Below are 15,828 nucleotides of genomic sequence, written 5' to 3' on the forward strand. Positions count from 1 at the left end.
AAAAGAAGGTACTGAGCCAAGTAAGGGAAGCATTAATGTAATGTAGCAAGCACAATCAGCATCCCAACCATGCCAGTTCGTCAGAGCGCTTATAGTTGTAGATTGCGTGCAAGTCTGCTTCTTTCTATTTTCGTACAAGAAAAGGGTGTGGAAGTGGCATGGTACATTTTAATTTCTCCGAACATACCGGTAATGCGTTAAATAACACAATGGAACTCACTCTCATATGTGATGGCTGGTAAAGAACACAGTGTAATAGGCACTTGGCACCATGTCATTTACACACACACAAACACAGCAACCAAATAAAGACGACAACCCACAGCTGGAAGTGAGTAATTGCTGGATACACATGGTGTACTTGACACACCTTCGCAAACACCTGACCAAACGTATTTAAACATGATCAACAAAGGTTATTCAAATAAGGAGGCAGCAAAAGGGAGTAATAGTTAAGTGTGGTTTTAATGATTACATTAAGATTTCATTGAAATGAAAAAATAATTTTGCTTCAATTTTTAGGGACATCTACAAAGTCTTTTGGGGACTGTTCATCTTCATACTCCTCCTGCTCGCTCGGTTCTTCACACCCTAAAGATGCAAATAAATTCCATGGCAAAATCCACGTTCCCTCGTGTAAACTTGCTTAGCCAAAGTTCTAGCAGTGATTTCTCCCCTAGCACCACCTGTTTAAGAAAAAAGTTAGAAAGTTAGAAAAGAACATTTCATGTAGTTGAACAACATGCTAGTTTCATCCGAGGAAATTAATGTATTTTATAAAGCTCCGATAGGAGTGAAGGAGCATTTTTAATTATACGGAAAAGTATGTTTCTTGCTCGTTGGCAATACACTGTGTGGGGTAGATGGAAAAAACATAGGCAGGTCGATGTAGATCCATTAGCAGCCCGACTCCTGCTGACTAAACCAATAGCTGCAGAGCTGAAGACTCATCGACAAAGCCTGGGCGCAGGGCACTGCAACACACTACCAGGAGATTGCGTCGATGCCCAGTAATGTACAGACTGCATTATCAGCGCCTGCTTCCAAACGCAGACTTATGCTAAGTCTCGCCAAACGCAGACTAAGCATTGGGAACGATATCAACAGATAGAGGGTGGTGTCTCACAGCTACTTCCGATTACTATTAAATTAGGTAGTTATAATGAGTCCGGAAATGAGCACATTCGCTCGCGAAAAGTGTGCATTGAACCATTAGCTTGACTCGCTGAAAAGAATACAATTATGCGCCATGCGTCTTCCAGTATCATCTACGAGATCAATACAGCAGTAGGAGACATTCCCTCTCTCGCGAAGCAAATGTTGATCTGGTATCTCACGGCAATTATACTATAACACACACAGATTTAAGAAAGCAATATCATCGTCAAGCTGGGTTTAAACAATGTAGAAAACAGATCAGCTTAATCGGGTAAAATTCGTTTTTTAGCACACAGACGTCACTCGTGCACTAGAATGATAAACATGAAATCCATTTGACAATGCAATGAATGTAACATCTTGAAATCGCGCATAGCTTAACTACTCATAAGTAGAGAACTGCATTTCACAAATGCAAGCGCACCATGGCAGGACTTTCAAGATGGGAAAAGTCCCTCTGCTTCTGGAAGCATCTGACACGGACAAACGTAGAATGCGGACATATAGTGGCACATGTCAACTTAACTCTGGTGCTTATAAAAAAAGACACTCTCAGCACAGCCATTTTATTCAGCCTGGCTGTCACCAAAAACTCATAATTACCATCAAAGGTAACAATTGCAAACCATTAGCCAATGTCAAGGAATGGTAGCAACAGACAGCTTTTACACACAACTTTAATGAGGCATAAAGGTGATATTCAAAAAAACACAAAACGATCAGGGAAGTAGGGAAAATGGGTTCAATATAAACAGAACTGGTTCACTTGAGAGAATGCAGCTATCCATCAACAAAAGGGGTTCCCTTCCCTTAACCATTACGTGGTCTAATCTGCAAGATCCTATGTTTAGGGGTATATATGGACAACCTCCATTTTCATACAGGTAGTTCTCCCCCTCCTCCCATCGCCTGTAATTGGGGAGACGGTTTTCCTGACTTGAAATGCCCCAAACCCTAGTATTTAGCACATATGCGGTCTAGGGTCAGGGTAAGGGTAAGGTGAGACGTTCTTCATGGACCAAGGGGAAGAACTAAACCAAAAGGATGACGTTTCGTCAAGTGAAACGTGTCAGGCTGAAAGGGTAGTTAAAATCCAGTGATGGGCCTCTGCTTGGGATACCTATCCTTCCCAAGTCACGTCTGAACCTGATACTACTTCATTCGGTCCAGGGTGCCTATTACCAAGAAAACATCCTTTAAATCATCACAGTCCCAGGGAGATTTTAACTTCTTGAATTGGCCTTGGCAGAGGAAACCAACGTTCAGTCCTTCGGGAATCTAAAGCCTTGAACTGCTACCTGGGCAAGTCTTGCTCCGTCACCCCACTTTTCTAAGTCTTCTCTGGATGCTTTACGAAAGCAACAGCTTGGGGTTCCCTCTTGTCCTAGCAGTGGTCTTCTCTATATAGGTATTTATCAGGCTGCAATCATTGTAACTTCAGAAAAGGTTTTCCCTTGTATTTATTTGAAGAACAATAATGTTAATTTCAAAGGGAAATTACTTAAAATAGCACATTTGCAGATGAAGAAAGCAATTCCAGGTATGGTAACAATGGAATAGCACAAAGATGAGAACAAGTAGTGAGCCAGTTTATGGGGGTGTGAACAAAGAGGGAAATAGACCAGGGACAAAACAAAAAATAATGGGTGACTTACTAAGATAACATTAACCTAGAGGGCAAGGACTGCAAATTAAAGAGTAGTACTGTACAGATATACAAAATAACATTATTCCGCAGCACTGGAGGGAGTGTTCAGGTCAGGCACTGAGGATGTGAAAGCGCCCTCTTTGGCCAGTAGGTGAAGTTTAAGCCTTGCCTTGAAGAGTTCCACAGTCAGTCTGGCTTTGTGATGGGCAGAGGCTTCCAATGAGGCAGATTGTGTAGGGAGGAAAGCAGAAGCGGGAGTAGAGATAGGGTTACGGCACAGTGTGGTTGGGTGCAGAGGAGCAGCGGCTGGAATGATATGGTGAGCAGACATTAATACAGTCAGCCAGGTATCGAGGATCAAGGCCATGGCTTGCTTTGTAGATTAGGAGAAGGATCTTGTAAATGGCACGTTTGTGTCCGCAGAGCCATCCAGCATTTAGTCAGTAGTGGTGGGATAGAAGCTGATTCGAATCTCCCGGGCCTCTGTCATTCTCTGGCTCCTGCCCTTTTTATGTTGCTACTCTGGAGCTTCCCCAGTTTTTCATCCTAGTCCCTTTTCTGTGTCAGTGATATAATTGTTATATCTCCTTTCAGTTTCTTCATCACAGTAACCACCAGATACTTATTCTTCATCATCCTTGGGGTTTTAATTGTCTCAGTATTTGAAAAGTACTTACCTTCTGTATTGACTTTACAATAACAACATCTCTCAACTGACATAGATTCGTCATACTTCTTTGTGAGATGAGAAGGGAGTTCCTCATTGTAACGGGAGTCCTTGTCTCCGGTGGAGGAGTCTCTCTCCCTGTGGGGTCCCACTTGCTGCCACCCCTAGGGGGAATGTTGCATAGCGGTCTACCTTCCCAAGACTCACAAGGACAGGCTCCACCCTGGGGAGAAGTGACAGAATCCCCTGATTCGTCACAGCTGGTAGAAAGAGGATCCAGTTGTTTGTTTAAAGGAAGGTCCAGAAAGTGGCAGAAATAGGGGAGAGTTGGACAGCAGTGGTGGTTATGAGGAAGAGGCCACAGGAAGAAAGAAGGTGGGCCGTAAGGAATAACCAATAACTGGGGAACCAATCATTCTAATAATAGAAGTGTCCAAAGGGGTGAAGAAGGGAACCATAATTGTAATTATAGAAGAGCCCAAAGGGGTGAAGAAGGGAATCAATCATAATAATAGAAGGGATCAAAGGGGTGAAGAAGTTGAAGAGTTGAAAGAGATTTGGAGTATATTACCTCCTGTGAGAGAGTGGTGCAAAGGGGTGAAGGTGAGTAGAATAAACGGCTATTGCAATAAACGATCGTTGCATAAGGAACGAAAGGGATAAAGAGGAAAGGGAAGCAGAGGGGGTGAAGAAAGTATTGGAGGAAGTAAAGAGGTAGGGAAACCTTGGAAAGGCAGAAAAGTAGGTGACAGTAAGGGCCGAAAGGGGAACGTTGGGAAACCTCCAGGAGTTGAAGTAGAAGGTATTAGGAGAAAGTGAAGTGGTGATGGAGGGGACTGTTAAAGGACTGGGGCATGGGTATTAGAACAAAGATTGGAGCAGAGAACTGTTAAAATAGAGATGGTGGTCCCCAAGACAAAAACGGGCACACCCACGAAGCCAAACAGTATAGAGCAAGAATTTGTGGAGGCGCGATGCAGGGGAGGCGAGAGAGAGATTGGTGTAGTTGGTGGGAGGAACAGGGCTCTGACAGAGGCGGTAGTGATGGACCTAGCAAGAACCCTGTCCCTACAGAAGGGAAAGACAGTTATCAGGCCCTAAATAGGGAAGCCTTTGATGCTGAGATAGCAAGAGCTCTGTGATGAATGGCAAGTCACTGGGTCAAAGGACCCGTCTGTCTGGAAGCAGGAGTCTGGAGAAGGGTGAACGTGGTTCTGAGGTATAAGGCGTTTTCCTAAAGAATGTTAATCCGGCCGTAAACAGTGGATCTGGCCCTAGGAATTTTCCAGGCACAAGCAGGGAGTTGCCCTTTGCAACCTTTGTCCCTTAGATGTAGAGCTATGGCCGGACAACTACAGGAGACTAAAATACAAGTAAGCCCGTATAACACATGACCCTCTGAGAGCTAATAAGAGTGCTCAAGAAGGCTTCTAGTGTTCCTTGGCAGCATGGGGGCAGAGTATTTGGCGTTGCATGCCCAATTGAGCTTTTCATCTGAGACAGGATCCTCCAATGTTTATCAGGGTCCTCTGGCGTGGTAGGAAATGGCAAAAAAAGACTAACATGAATTCCAGTCAAATAATGTGGTCACATGTCCCTCTGGGGGCCAATCAGATTGCTCAAGATGGCTTCCAGTCTTTTCTGGGCAGGATGGAGGCAGAGTCTTTGGTTTTGTTGGCCCAGAGGGGTTTCATTTTTGAGACAGGATCCACAGATGTTGATTAGGATCCTCAGTACTGTCTATTAGTTGGCTCTGCTGGCTTTGCACTTACTGCACCACCAGCCTCTGGGTCAAAGCCACCAGAAGGCTACTCTTAAACTGCTTCTAATTTGACACCCCTTGTGCAATGTGAAGCCCACATGCACCTATTCTCTGTATGGCTTTTCCTTGCTACCATGAGGCTCACTTGTCTAAGCAAACCTCCTGTTCTGAAGCTCTCTCAATGTGGCCCACGTTGCTTGGTCACCTCAGCTGGTTCTTCTTGGTCTCTCCTTTTCCTCCCATTGCTTTCAAAGCTACATCCTGGAAAGCAGTCTTAACACTCACATAATAAGGAGGACACTGTATATAGTTAGGCTTTGGGACCAATTATTTATCTGAGGGGTCTGGTTGGTTGGTTTGTTTCCCTATTAGCTTAGGTGGTTATGATTGGCGCATGCCTAATGGTTTCACCTCCTACTTAGGTGCCTGCCCCTTGTTTCCACTTATGCTCAGATGTTACACTCCCTCTAATAAGCTCATTCTGCCCTCATCCCTGTTCCTATCTTGGGCTCAGGCACTTGCATCATGGAGGTGGAATGATCCAGTGGTCCCGATATCAGCGGTGGTGCAAGTGAATTTGTTCTACATGACGCAGTGTGTGCATGCAGGTCGAATAATAAGTATGTGCCTTTTTTGCTTAAAATGTGCCCGCCCCATAATTTAACAGGATTTCTTAATTTATTAGAAGCCAAGTTTTGGCGTGCAATTTTAAATTTACCTCAATGTATTCCTGGTGTGTTAATAAGATATGAATTGGGAATAATTTCTCTAAGTGCATTATATAACTGGCGCCTATGTGCCTTATTTCGCAAATGTCTATTATCTACATATGGTAACTCCACATTATCCACCATTTCAAGCTATCTGCTCAATTCTACAGAAATATTTCCGAAATACAGGTCTACGAAAATATTAACAACCATGGTGCATGCCGACATATCACTTGAACTCCTTACTGCTCATCCAGAGCAAGCAAAGAAGAAGGTGTATATGATGGACTGGATTGACACCAGAACTCAGTGTCTAACTTATAAAGACTTTGATTCTACAATCTTTGGCCCAAAACTTTTAAAAACATTGCTTCTTATTTATGCTTAGCACCATCTGCTGCCTTAAGAACTGCCATTCTTCGTTTGAGGTTTAACATCTGGCCCAACCGTGAGGTTAAAACAAGAAGGAAACAAATCTCCTCTGACTTTAACTGGTGTCGGTTCTGTAAAAATGTTATGATTGTAGAATCTCTTCAACACTTAATATTGGAATGTCCGGCACTTAGTACTTTAAGAAAATTGCACTTTGTTAATCATTTTGCATACTTTGCACAACTTGATCCAAAAAATAGATGGGTCGCCTTGGCAGCCACTGAATGTATGAGTATAAGAATTGCAACGATTAATATTTTACAGGCCTTGAACCTAGAATGATGATGATTGTACAGCATGTTATGAATTTATATGGTTTTCTTAATTGGATTTTATGCTTATGAATTTTTCTAATCTGTATAAATTGAAAAAGTTGATGTAATTTCAACTATATTCAATAAATAAAAAAATAAAAATAATTTAACAGCCTCTATTTGCTTCTCCTCTCCTTTCTTCTAACCTCAAGCGCCTATCACTATTTAATATGAAATAAAAAATACATTTCCAAAGTCAAAGACCTTTCCTAAACTTGAAGCTACCCATTGATTTAAGTAATTTGAGTTTTGTTTCTTTGTATGAATACCCCATAAAGACCTGGCTATTCTTGTGCCACTTCCTTTCACATTGTAGCAGAGTATACTTCTAAAGAGGTTATTGGCTTGTCAAACTGTTACATCGAAATTAAATGCTTCTCTTGTGGTGAGAGCAGTTGTCTGGAAACTTAGCTGTGTGTTTTTGTATGCCGTAGCTTCCTGTTTTAGCATGTGTTACTCTACTTTCAAACAACTCAATATTGGATGCAGACCCCCCTATTGTGCTCATAATCTTTGTATTATGTATACTCTGTGTATACTGTTCATCTCCAGCCACAATTACATAACCCCACTGCGGTATTAAGTATGTACAGTAACACGCTAAACATTGGAAACATCTCTCTGGGGCTAAGGAAGGTTCTTGTCCCTGTTGCTGAATAAAAAAGGGGGCAGATGCCCACTTTCCTCCCTGTACTCAATGCCGACGGACTGTCTGACGGTATCAGGTAATATTATCCCCACCAAAAATATCGCCGGTTGTCTGGAACGACATAGGCGATATTTTTGGGGCGGGATCATTTGTTGGTGCGGGGGATGCAGGGTTGTCCCCCGCACATTTTAAAATAATGCAGAGGTTGTGGGTATGTCCCCCGCAGGGTCCATGCCTCAATATCACTGCAAAAATATACCGATATTTTTGTATCGCAATATTTTTGCAGGGATATTAACACATGGAACCTGTCTGACTACATACTAGTCAAAGATGAGCTATGTCTCTTATGCTAAATGACACATCTAAGTATTTTTGCAGCTGAGCTCAGGGTGATGTCTATTTTAGTTAAAAGTGTGCTGTCTCTTGCTGAGTGCATATCAGTAAGTGGTTGAACTCGAAATAAAGGAGAACGGTTAGATGGAACACTGTTATGTGTTACCTGCGCAAAGCACAAAGTGGACATTTTAAGGACAACCATAGAACCATCATGTTGGACTTGTATTACGTAACTAGGTTTTATTTTTTTTAAAAAATTTTTTTATTGTTTTATACAAACCACACAACAAACCAACAAAACATAATCAACACAATTTAACATACTCAACAAATTTTAACCATAAACACTGCACTCACCTCCCCCCTCCCCTTATGAGCCTGTCTGTTCTTCACATTCAATATCCTCCTCGTGTGTCAGGGTATCGCTGCCCACAGATTCAGCTGGAGCCACTCCTGCCCCAAACATTTCCGCTATCAATGATTTCCATGCCATGAGGGAGCCCAATTCCTCATCCCCACTAGTGTTAATGGCCTCTTGCCACACCGCTGTTTCAGCCTCCGCCCATTTTTGTAGGTCCTTCCACCAGACCTCCACTCTAGGCTTATGACATTCCTTCCATTCCATGGCGATCCGTCGTTTCACGAGCACATATGCCAAATCCTTCAATTTCGCTACATGTTTAAGTTTTCGGGCTCTAGGGTATCCTCCCAACAAGCAGGCCCAGGCCGAGTCTATTACGAGCGTGACCCCCCTCTCTGCCAGTTTCCGTGCCACTTCACACCAGAAACATTCAATAATCGGGCACGCCCAGAACATATGTATCATGTCAGCATTCTCCTCGTTACACTTAGGGCACGCTTGGCGCCCCACATTTCGGAACTTTGATATTCTGAGAGGGGTCAGGTATGCCCTGTGCGTTATATATAGCTGTATTTGTTTGAACCTGGCATTTCTCGACACCTTCTTATGATATCCCAGAGCTCGTTCCCACGCCCCATCTTCTATCGGGACTCCCATCTCTGTTTCCCACTCTAATCGCAAGCGTGCCAGGTCTTTACCAATCTTAGACATCAACATCTCGTACAGTCTGGAGACCTCATGCCCCCCTTCCGATGCGTCATATATTAACCCCACAGTGGCATCCGGTTCTTCTGCCAGCACAGTTTCAGGCCATATGCTCTGAATCTCATGCATTATCCTATAATAAGTGACATATTGGCCTCTGTGTAACCCGGTCACTTCCCCGAGTTCTCCCAGCTCCAAAATAGTTCCATCTTGCCAAATACCTCCCAACGTGACTAGCCCCATTGATTCCCAATAGGTCCTAATGCTTGCCCTCAGCTGCACATCTCTCCCTGTCAATGCGACCAACGGTATCTGTGGAACACATGGGAACGGATCGCCCATCATCCGGCAAGCTCGGCGCCACATGTTCCATCCCAACAACAACATTCTAGGGCGCTCCCTCATGTCCAAGCCAGCCACCCAGATAATTTCACGCAAGTAAAAAGGAGTGCAGTTCCCTCTGAACAACCTGTGCTTGGGGGTCTCTTCATCAGAGAGCCATTGAGCCACGTATTGTAATTGCGCAGCTACATAGTAGGCTTCAAAATTGGGCAGTTTAATACCGCCTTTCTCGTAGAAGTTCTGCAGCTTCCATAATGCAACTCTATTTCGGGTGCCGTGCCACAAAAATTCTCTGCACATACTGTGCAGTTTAGTGAAAAACTTCTTGGGTATCATGTGTGGGATATTGTTGAAATAGTGTAGAAGCTTAGGCAGAACCACCATTTTGAGCATAGCACTTCGGCCCATCATTGTTAAAGGTAACCTTTCCCAAAACCTCATGCAATTCTCGATTTTCCCGACAGCCATTTCAGTGTTGCACTTGTGTTCTTCCTCCGTCGTGTGATACACATCTATTCCGAGGTAGCGGAAAGAGCTAACTGCCCACGGAATCTGTAGAACCGGCAATCTTTCTACTGGAATACCCATGTATCTACCCAGCGGGAACAAACTGGATTTCTGGGGGTTCACCGCTATACCCGACAGCTTGGCATACCTCTCCATTACCTCCAGGACATATCGAAGATTTTCTTCAGGGTATTTCAAATATAGTAACAAGTCATCCGCATACAAGGATATAAGGTGAGTCTTCCCTCCCACCCGATACCAATCGGGTCATATTGATGCCTGAGGTAGATTGCCAATGGCTCCATGGCCAAGATATATAGCATCGGGGACCAAGGGCACCCCTGCCTCGTACCTCTGCCCAGCCGCCACCTCTCAGACACTACTGAACCCGTACGAACCCTGGCCAGCGGTTCACTGTATAACATCCTAGCCCATTTAATATAGCCTGGCCCCAATCCATACCACTCTAGAGCCGCCAACAACCACTGCCACTTGACAGAGTCAAACGCTTTAACTGCATCCAGTGCCACGACTGTCATTTCATCCTCAGTACTACACCACCATTCGACCACTCGATGGAGTCGTCTATGGTTGTGAGTGATGTTCCTGCTCGGGACATAGCCCGTTTGGTCTGGGTGAATTAATTTGCCAATTACCCTCCGCATTCTGTTGGCCAGGACAGCTGTCAAAATCTTACTGTCCTGGGTCAGCATCGACAATGGCCTGTAAGAGCCGCAGCTTCGCTCCGGTTTGTTGGGCTTGGGGAGTGGCACTATGATCGCCTCCCTGAGCGACTCCGGCAACCGCCCCACCTCAAACGCCTCGTTGAGCATAGCTAGCATACACCTTATAAAATTCGCTAGGAAGCCCGTCTGCCCCTGCAGCCTTGCTGGTAGGTAGCTGCCTTACAATCTCTTTCAATTCCTCTAAAGTGATCGGTGCATCCAGCTCCTCTCTCTCCTCCTCACTGACCTTAGGCAGGCCTACTTCCCACCTCATCCTCATATAATGCCTTATAGTATTTTGCAAATGCCTTATTTACACCTTATTTACACCTTCTTGGGTGTCTACTGTCTCACCCTCTTCATCGACTATAGTCCGAATCTGGGACCTAGGGGCTTCGGTCTTGTACAACCACGACAGAAGCCGGCCCGTTTTGTCCCCTCCTGCATGCTGCCTTTCTATGTACTTTTTGTAATTCAAGTTACAGAGCCTATCCCAGTATTCCACACACTGTTGTTGCAATTTGCTTACTGCCTCCGCATCAGCCCCGCCCCTTCCCAGTTCTCTTTCCAGCTCAGTCTCAACTCTGTGTAGGTCAGCTAAAACTCCCCCCAGTAATCCCTTAGACTTAGCAATGGCGATCCCACGCATCACCACCTTAAAGGCCTCCCATACAGTACCCGCTGACTTCACACTACCATTGTTCACCTCAAAATAAGCAACAATCTCATCTCTCATGTCCTCCCTGAAGGCTATGTCTTTGAGCGCCTCTGCCCGGAGGCGCCATGTAGGTATTCGCGCCCTAGGGGGGCAGTACTGCCACCCCAGGACCAGGGGCGAGTGATCCGAGAGGACTCTGGCTCTATAGTCTACATAAATACTCTCAGCCACCACATCTGAAGTGGCAAAGATATAATCAAGCCTCGTGTGCAGCTGGTGCGGGGCTGAATAATGCGAGTACTGCCTTTCATCAGGGTGCTTCACTCTCCACACATCCACTAAGCCAAAGTTCGTCAGCAGCGTCTGCAATACCTTGGCCGCTGGACTGGGCTTGGCCGTCTTATCATCCGACCTGTCTACTTTTGGGTTCAATACACAATTGAAATCCCCCACCCCAGATCACTGCTCCCCCTACACTTGCACTTAGCTTGGTACACAACGTCCTGAAGTGTGCTACTGTGTTTTGGTTAGGGGCATATGTATTAACGATACATACTTCCCTGTTCTCTATCAACCCCCTCAATATAACCAACCTCCCCTCTGCATCCACAACCTTTACAGTCAACTTAAATGGGACATGTGGCGCCACCCAGACAAGTACCCCTCTTGGATAGGCAGAGTGCGATGAACCCACCGTTATCCCTTTCCATTTCCTCCCCACCAATTCCATTTTCTCTCTCGTCAGATGTGTCTCTTGCAGCAAGGCAACGTCTATCTTCTGTCGCTTCAAATACAGCATAACCTTATTACGCTTCAGGTAACTGTTGAGCCCTCTAACATTCCACGTTAATATCTTAAGGTCTCCCATGGTACATCAATAGTATTCCCTCCCACTTCCGAACAGCCCTCCCCCACACTCCAAGTGGATAACTGATTCTAAGTCTACCTTCATGGCTCATAGTTAAACTAAACCCCCCCAAACCCCACACCCAAACAACTGCCCAGCTCCATCCCTGGATCTCAGGCATCCCCGCGTTTGGTTCTATCTTGGAAACCCAAATTAAGAACCCAGCAGGGTGTCACCTAACTATCAGTGACCTAACTAAACTCTAAATGGGGATATTAAGATCGGCCCAGAGGGGCTCTCTCCACGTGCAACCGTTATAGTGCTACCGGATCATGTTTCCTGCCAGCTAGAGCGGGCTTGCCATCCAGTTACATCATCGACTATATTTAAGTCCCACAAAACAAGGTCCCACCAGATTCTCAGCCTTACTTATCTCGTCCTTCTCCATCTCCTTCTTGAACATCTGGCTCCTGGGGGCAGCATTGCGTGTCCAGCCACCCCATGGCCTCTTCCGGGGTCTCGAAGAACAGCATCTTACTCTTGTGGAAAACCTTTAGCCTGGCCGGGTAGAGCAACATATATTTGTGTCCAGCTTCCCGCAATCTTCTCTTGACCGATCCAAAGTTCATACGGCTCCGCTGTACATGAAGGGTGTAGTCCGGGTAGGCAGTAATGCTTGCAGCTCCTCGCTTTATTGTTCCTCCTTTACGGAAGTGTTCAAGAATTTTCTCTCGGTCTCAATAATTGAGGATCTTGGCAATCAGTGGCCTGGGCGGATTTCCCGGCGGCGGCTTCCTTTTCAGGGCCCTGTGTGCTCTCTCCACCGCGAATCCCTGGGGCAGGATTCCCCCAGTGATTTCTTGTAACAACATGGTTTAGATGAATTCCGTAGAGTTGTGGCCCTCGGTCCCCTCCGGCAGTCCAACAATGCGAATGTTATTCCTCCCGGCACGCCCCTCCGCCTCCTCTGCTCTATTCTCCAAATTGCCCACCCGTTGCACCAGGGCGTGTAGCTCCCGTTTGTGTGTCGCACAGTCCGCAACGGTTGGACTCATCTCTCTTTCCAGAGTCTCCGTACGTTCCGCTAAGGTCCTTACATCCTGCCTAAGGAGATTCACATCTTCCTGTACTACGCCCACTTGGAGTTCCATCGCCGTCTTCAGTTCTGTCACAGCCAACTGGAGTTTGGTTTCCCAGGCCGCTTTCAGGTCCGCGATCGCCTCAAGGACCTCCTGGTTTGTTCCCGCCGCAGCCATTCCCCCTGCTGAGGTCTTGTCCTTATTCCTGGCCCCATCCGGGCCAGTCGGTGTCCTAGTATATTCGTCAAGCGTGGACTGTTTGGCCTTCGCCCTCAGGGGCTTACTGGACATTTTTCTTCGGCTAGGGGCGGTATCCTATCCACATCGAGGTACTAAGGGAGGACCCACCACACCGGTGACCCCCACCTTCTTTTATAATACAGGCTGGGTATACCCTGCACCAAGCGACCTCCAGCGCCTTGTCACTTCCTGCCGTGTACACTCCTGTAATGGGCCTCAGGGGCCTGGCACTGGCTCCCGGGGCCACTGCTGTAGTCCAGTATCACCAGGGTTTGTGACCTCTTGCACACTCTTCCACCAGTATTGTCCCTCAACTGCGACTTGCTCTGCGCGCCGCTGCATGCGACCGAACTCACTGCGCACATCTGTTCACATCCTCCATGCACCTAGCTCGTGCATTTGCTTATTTCGGTTCACTGTTAATGTCCGTGTGCGCTTCTTGTAGGCACAGCTGACTGCGAGCTTAACGCATTTAGCGGACCATGTGCGTGTGCTGCCCAGCTGCTTCTCGGCTTTAATCCAGATCGGGCTACCAGCCTCCGTTCACTGCGCCTCGCTGGGTCCCGCCGTACACACGGAGCGATCCTGCCCAGTTTTGTTATATGTGTCCCACTGGGAGGAGAATCGCCAACATTTCACACGCATGCAGCCCCATGCGACCGCAGTCTCCAGCTTGGGAGGTCTCACCGCAACTCACTACTCTGCCGCTTCGGCCGCACACAGCCCTAACCGACCCCCAGTCCAGGGGCCCCCGCCGCATGCGCCAGGCACCGCACGCGCTTACTCCGGCTGGCTTATAAGCCTACCGGCCCCCGTGTCATTGCACACGGAGCGTCTCGGTAACGCCTCCAAGGCCACGGTCCGTCTCCCAGGCGGCACCTTCTTACTCCATTCTTCCGCCGCATCAACGAGTCCAGGGGTCCCTCCAGCGTGCGTCAGGCACAACACACGCCTGGTCACACAGGGCCACAGATCTCTAGACACCGCAAGCACGCGTGTCTCGTTGCAAAAGCGTCACAGTGTGCCTTTCAGCCGGATCGCTCTCCTTCTGCAACTGTAGCGATTCCGTCATGAAGCGGACAAAGTCCTTTGTTCTCGGACCAAGCCGGCCATTTTGTATCTCTTTCTCCCTCCGGCATCCGTAATCTGGTAACGGGTGAAACTTCGTTTCTGTTTGTTAAAAACGTCTCAAAAGTTCTGAAGGCGCTCCAGGCACCTTCATGAGCAGCTATACATATTTTCAGCAGCCGCCGGCGTCGGTAGGTGCACTTATACAGCCGGATCATGAACGGATCACGGGAGCTCCCCAAAGGCATGTCCCTCTACATGGCCACGAAGCCACGCCCCTATGTAACTAGTTAATGAACACTTTTGTGTGCTTTGAGTTGGGCCTTGCAGGTGCCCGATGAAGGGGAAGTGCGGGGTTGATTGCACACTGTTCCATCTTTTTGTCATGTATTTTTTAACTAATTGATTTCAAGCGACAGCAACAAATAATGAAGACAAAACTCTTGAAAGACCGAATACCTTTGGAAGTTTTTTTATTTAGGACCTTTTTCCAACGACTGAATATAAGATATATTTTTTCGGGTGTGTATTCTATTGATGCACACCTTTAAATTGTCTTAAATCCACACTGAACTTAGATAATGCCATAATATAGGGAAACAGCTGGGCAAAATAAACCAGTTTGGCCCTTTGACCTATGTTTATGCCCCATTCCCACCCCATAGTTTTGCTCGTGTCCCTTGGCTTGCCCTGCCTAATATTGATGTTTAGAGACTCCACTGCTCAGTGAACGCAGCAGCATGGATTTCAACCTGGGAGTTCTCACTTGACCATGATCTGAAACAGTTCATTACCCCCTTGTCAGTGGCTGCAATGCTGAAATCCCTGACATCATTCACTATGTTAAGACTCATCACCCTAGAACTCAATAGACTGGACTAATGCACCAGCCTGAAGGAAATCCTTCAGTAAACCTTTCCCCACTTGACATGGTACTGAACTTTGCCAGCCCCCTCTTCCTAGATCCTCGCCCACCTCCATCCACTGCCTCCAATTCGGATGGCTGTCTATGCACTATCCGTCTCTCTTTAGATTCCTTCTTCTGGTACGCATATCTATCCACAGACTAGCACATCCCACAACCTGGCTAACGCCATCTTCTGACATTCACGTTCTCACACTCTGCAATCTCAACCCCTCTTCAACATCTGTGTTCCGGTCCTCCCAGAATTACCTAACATTCTAACTCCTTCAACCTGCGTACTCAGCACCCTATGTTGAGGATGCTGTGAGGAATTGCCATCTGGTAAGGGTGTACAGCCCTGGCCTTTTTGATATGTATCAATTAATAAAAATTATATGTTACTCACCGTAGTGACTAACGTAAGTCACCTTTCCTCCATACTGCATGGCCGTCCCTTCCTAGAGACGGGTGACAGAACATTTTTCACCAGAAAACCTTCTTCCCCATTAAATTTAGAGGAGCACGGGGTGCGGCCCCAGGAGCATGCGCTACCCTAACTCCAGCCGCCGGCGCCACTCCTCAGTCCCCACTGACACGTCGACAATATTTAACATTGCCTAATGACACCAGTATTATTGGGGGGGGAGGACAGAGGGACGTATAGAGGAAAGGGGACTAAGGACTAAGAGTACGTTAGTCACTACGGTGAGTTA

At 46.6% G+C, this 15,828-nt stretch overlaps 1 protein-coding gene across 4 annotated transcripts in view; it reads right to left on the reverse strand.

The window, feature by feature from the left end:
- Window positions 1-446: 446 nt before the first annotated feature.
- TDRD3 (tudor domain containing 3) overlaps window positions 447-15,828 on the reverse strand; it is a 1,496,528-nt gene continuing 1,481,146 nt past the window's right edge. For all 4 annotated transcript variants that reach the window (XM_069639413.1, XM_069639412.1, XM_069639414.1 and 1 more), the window contains exon 14: window positions 447-686. The gene's annotated coding sequence lies outside the window, so the exon portion shown is untranslated. The remainder of the gene's footprint in view (window positions 687-15,828) is intronic.

Source organism: Ambystoma mexicanum, chromosome 7q, assembly GCF_040938575.1.
Source record: "Ambystoma mexicanum isolate Mex_15411 chromosome 7q, UKY_AmexF1_1, whole genome shotgun sequence".
NCBI classification, from domain to species: Eukaryota; Metazoa; Chordata; class Amphibia; order Caudata; family Ambystomatidae; genus Ambystoma; species Ambystoma mexicanum.